The 4,871-nt window shown below is 55.4% G+C and overlaps 1 long non-coding RNA gene across 3 annotated transcripts in view; it reads left to right on the top strand.

The window, feature by feature from the left end:
* The first annotated feature begins 788 nt into the window (after positions 1-788).
* Positions 789-4,871, top strand: part of LOC121015363 (uncharacterized) — a 337,292-nt gene continuing 333,209 nt past the window's right edge. The window contains exon 1 of one of the 3 annotated variants that reach the window (XR_005783797.1): positions 789-1,405. This is a non-coding gene — a long non-coding RNA (uncharacterized LOC121015363). The remainder of the gene's footprint in view (positions 1,406-4,871) is intronic. The other 2 variants (XR_005783796.1, XR_005783795.1) reach the window with 2 other exon arrangements.

The raw sequence follows: 4,871 nt of genomic DNA, 5'->3' as shown, positions 1-4,871 counted from the left end.
CCTGAGCGGAGTTAGGTCCCCTGTTGCATACGGCCCTTTGCACATCCCCACAGTTACCGCCGTGTTGTATCCTCCTCTTACCTGACTGTCAGCTTCTTGAGGGAGGACTCCTACCTTTGTGCTTCCGGTGTGTGCAGGTGCTCAGGTGTTGGATAAATGAGGAGGCAGCTGCAGAAATGTAAGCCTGCGATTAAGTGCCTGGCAGCTCCAGAATGTGATCTGGGAGCGTCTCGGATGGCATTTGGTTTGCAGAAGTTGAGCCTTGAAACTGAATTTGCTTAGCACTTAACAAGTGTAAGGAAATTATAGTTGTTGAAATTAGAGATGGGGAGATCAGGCCACCCTGTGCAGGCGGGTCAGCAATGAGTGTGGTCGCCTCCCTCTACAACCCCATGGAAGCAGTCACCAGTATCCTCTGTGTCAGATGAAGTATCCAAGGTGTACATGGGAACTCCTCCGTGAAGGTCACACACAGCTAGTTCGCGCAGGCTGGGACTGCAGCCTAACTGGGTTTGTCTGACTCCAGGGCTACCGAGGTTTGTCATCCTGGGCGGCATTTAGGTGCTTGAGGTCACCCACCTTGTGCACAAAGACCAGCCTAGACCTAACGGAGGTGAGAGCGAGGCCGGAATCCCAGCCTTACCTAAGACGGAAGGGTGCAAGGGAGCACAGCTGTTCCGTGTGGACCCCAACCGTTCCCACAGCTGTTCTGCATTTGCTGTGACTGGGTGAAGAGAACTACACCTCCCAGGAAGCAGCGCGGCGCCCTGGCTGCCCCCCTCCCTACGCCCCGCCCCGGGGAGGCTCATATATAAGGGCGGAATGGCCCGGCCTCCGGCAGAGCGCAGAGGCAGCGAGGGCGTGCGGCGCGGTCCTGGGCTTGGGGGAAGGCGGCCACCAGGGCTGGCCTCCGCGGCTCCGCGCCTCTCCCCCGGCCTCTCTTGCCCCGCGGCGTCCAGCCTGCGCCGCCAGGGCCCCGCGGACCTGCCAACCCGAGGCCAAGAGTGGAATTGCCCTGCCGCTTTCCCGGGCTTGGCGGAGGGGATCCCGGCGGAGAGCTCGGCGCTCACGATGGCGATGCGCAGCGAGGAAAGGCGAGGAGCTGCGTGCGGGCTGGGTGCCCTCGGAGCGCCGGGAGGCGGGGAGCGCCCGCCGCCGGGCCGGGGGATGCTGCCGCTTGGGAACCCCCGCGGCGAAGTCTCTCCATCTCCGCGGGGCTCCAGCACAGAGGTCGGGGCTGCAGGCCCTTTGGCCTTGGATGGAAAGTGGGAAATGGGGCGCGAGGCTGCGGACCCCCTAACGTGGATTACTTGGTGCGTGTCAGCCGGGCTCAGAAGACCCACGACCTCGTCTCCATCCTCGGATTGATTCATTCCACCTGGCAGTCGGGTCGCTTTACCTAGAGGTAAGTTTCCCTGCGATTCGAGGGAGGGGGTTTGAGTGGACTCGTCTCCCCCCTGCCCCCCTACCCCGCGACGCTTTCTGAAGGTCTTGGACTAAATTTTTGTCGTTGTACTGACATCTTCGCAGAGGTCGTTTGGCCGTCCTTCTGCCTCCAGGCGGAGCCGACTGGCCGGGTCGCGGTGGTCAGCGTTCATGCCGGGCGTGCGGGGTCATCGCCGTCCGCCCCCCAGCGCCGCCAAGTCTCTGGCTGCCCCGCGGGACAGACCCTCCGCGGGGGAAAAGGCCCCTCGCCCTTACCTTTTCCCTTGTCGCCCTCCGGGGCCCGTTACTTCGGAAGCGGTGCCGCCTCGGGGAGCTCCCGACCTCTGCCCACGGGCGACCCAGAATGCGGCTGGGGCGCAGCGCCTGGCGGTGGCGCCCGGGCCGAGCCCCTCTCGCCGTGCGGGGTGGGGGCTGGGGCGTGTCTGGATGTCCCTGTCGCCGGTGCCTTGGTGAGCGGCTTTGCTGCAAGCCACCCCCCCCCCCCCAACTCCGGGTCAGGCGGACGCCAGGGTGGTGTGGGCAGGGCTTTCTGGAGAGGTGGGAGACGGCAGGATTTCGGTCCACTGCGTCCACCCGCGCCCCTACCCCGTACGCCCCCACCCCAGCGCAAACTGTTTCTGGAAGGGGTTTCAGGGCCAGCGTGGCGCGGGCGGGGGCACTTAGTCTTGAGTCCTGAGCTAACCGCTCTCCTTCCTCTCCCTGTCCTTTTGTGTCGGTGCTGTTTGGGGCAACTCCGTGCCTGTCACTGCACTGAGTAGGCGCGGAATACGTGTTTGTTGAATGAATGACTGAGCGACTCCGCCTTGATGTACAGATAAAGCCGGGTCCCTCCTTTACCTTCTCCCTCCTTGCCACTTGTCCTCAACTCCAGGACAACCTCCGCCGCCCCCCCCCCCCCCAGATGGCTTCCTGGAGATGCTTTCCCAGATGTGGGACTCCCTTCCTTCCTCCCAACCCTGTTGGCAGCCTGTTGGCGATGGTCCATTTCCCACCCAGAAGTCCCTCCTGCGCAGATAATTTCTGGGAGCTGTCAGGGGTCTCCCTTGGTATGTTCTCAGGGCGCCATGCCTCCAGTGAGCACCTGCTTGGGGAAGAAGGGAGGGCCAGGCGTTGCCGGAGGGAAAGAGGTAATATGTATTAATACTGCCCCCTCCCCCCAGGAGCCTGTGCCTGTGGCCGTGCCCAGGTCCCTGGACCTGCCCACGTTGGTGTGGCACCTTTTCTTTTGGCCCTTCCCCACCCTCTCCCCCTGCCAGCCCCTGGGAGACTGTTAAACTGCTCCACGATTGACTCGTAGCTTCACCACGGCAGCTCACTCTGACCTTAGAAGCAATCCGCGCACTCTCTCTCTTTAGGAAACTACAAAAAAAGTGTAAAGAGCAGGAAAAAAAATACCCAGTTCCAAGTAGTGCTGGCAGCCTGACGTATTTGCTCACTGCTGAGATCTTGCGCTAGAGACAACTTCGTTCACTGCTTTTTTCCTCTCGGTTTTACTTAACAGTCCCCACGTGATGACTGGGTTCCACTGCCCGCGTCAACTCCCGATCTGCTTGACAGTTCCCCTACTGTTGGGCGCTAAGGTACTCGTAGATTTTTACCCTTAGAACTAAGGCATCAGTGGGGCGCCTGGGTGGCTCAGCCGGTTGAGCGTCCAGCTTCGGCTCAGGTCATGATCTCGTGGTCCGTGGGTTCGAGCCCCACGTCGGGCTCTGTGCTGACAGCTCAGAGCCTGGAGCCTGTTTCGGATTGTGTCTCCCTCTCTCTGCTCTTCCCCCGCTCGCGCTCTCTCTCTCTCTCTCAGAAATAAATAAACATTTAAAAAATGAAGAAAGAAAAGAACTAAGGCATCATTGAGCATCATTTGTACATAAAGATGTGTCCACTTTTTGGATGATCTCCTTTGGAGAATTCCCAGAAATCACTCTGTCTGCTTTTAGTCAGAGTCATGGCTGCAGTGGACATTCCCATGGTGGGATTGAAGAGAGCCCCATGTCCCCATCAGATAATACCGCAACTGGGAGCCAGAGTACAGGAGCTGGGAAGACACTTGCTGAGTAAATGCAGTGTTTCATTTCGAGTTTCCTGAAGCCCAGGGTTGACCAGCACTGGTATGAGAGTAACTTAAAAATTTGTGTCCAGGATTATGATGTAAATTATTTTAGCAAGGCCCCAAGCTAAGATTTAGTAGGCAGCTGGATTAAAAATGCTGTCCTTTTTAAAAAGAATTAACTTTTGGGGCGCCTGGGTGGCTTGGTCGGTTAAGCGTCCGACTTCGGCTCAGGTCATGATCTCACACTTTGAGTTTGAGCCCCGCGTCGGGCTCTGTGCTGACTGCTCAGAGCCTGGAGCCTGTTTCAGATTCTGTGTCTCCCTCTCTCTCTGCCCCTCCCCTGTTCATGCTCTGTCTCTCTCTGTCTCAAAAATAAACAAACGTTAAAAAATAAATAAATAAATAAATAAAAAGAATTAACTTTTGATTTGGATGGAAATCTATATTTATAGGAAAGTCACAAAAATAGTACATGGAGGTCCCCTATACCCTTTACCCAGCTCCCCTAAATGTTAACATCTTACGTATCCACAGTGCTATGGTCAAAGCCATTGGACTGACACTGACAGGATACTTTGAACTCACCTTCAGGCCTTATTCAAGTTTCTCCACTTGTCCCACTAATGTCCTTTTTCTCGTCCAGGGTCCCATTCAGGATCTTGCATTGCAGAAAATTCTGTCTTGTAAAAAAAGTGGGAGTGGAGAGGGATTCAGAAGACCCTCTTCTTTCTTTTCAACCACTTTATTGAGGTGTGATTGACAGACACAAAGCTGTACATATTTAATGGATATCACTTGATGAGCTTGGTAATAAGTATACACCTTGAGACCCTTACCACAACCTAGGCCACAAACATCCATTGTCTACAGAAGTTTCCTCCCGCCCTCTTTATTATCATTATTATTTTGTTGATAAGAACACTCAACGAAAGATCTTCCCTCTTAGCAAATGTTTAAGTATACAATGCAGTATTGTTAACTGTGGATGCTGAGAGGGAACACTAGGCCTTGCAGACCATCTTTACTCTGGAGAAGGTTTTATTTATTTATTTATTTATTTTTATTTTTATTTTTTTTTTTTCAACGTTTATTTATTTTTGGGACAGAGAGAGAGAGACAGAGCATGAACGGGGGAGGGGCAGAGAGAGAGGGAGACACAGAATCGGAAGCAGGCTCCAGGCTCTGAGCCATCAGCCCAGAGCCCGACACGGGGCCCGAACTCACGGACCGCGAGATCGTGACCTGGCTGAAGTCGGACGCTTAACCGACTGCGCCACCCAGGTGCCCCACTTTTTAACTTTTTTAATGTTTACTTATTTTTGAGAGAGAGAGACAGAGCATGAGCAGGGGAGGGGCAGAGAGAGAGGGAGACACA

Source organism: Herpailurus yagouaroundi, unplaced genomic scaffold (genome assembly GCF_014898765.1).
Source record: "Herpailurus yagouaroundi ecotype Mexico unplaced genomic scaffold, PumYag 206, whole genome shotgun sequence".
Taxonomy (NCBI): domain Eukaryota; kingdom Metazoa; phylum Chordata; class Mammalia; order Carnivora; family Felidae; genus Herpailurus; species Herpailurus yagouaroundi.
The sequence above is the reverse complement of the archived record's forward strand: the minus strand, read 5'-3'. Positions and strand labels throughout refer to the sequence as shown.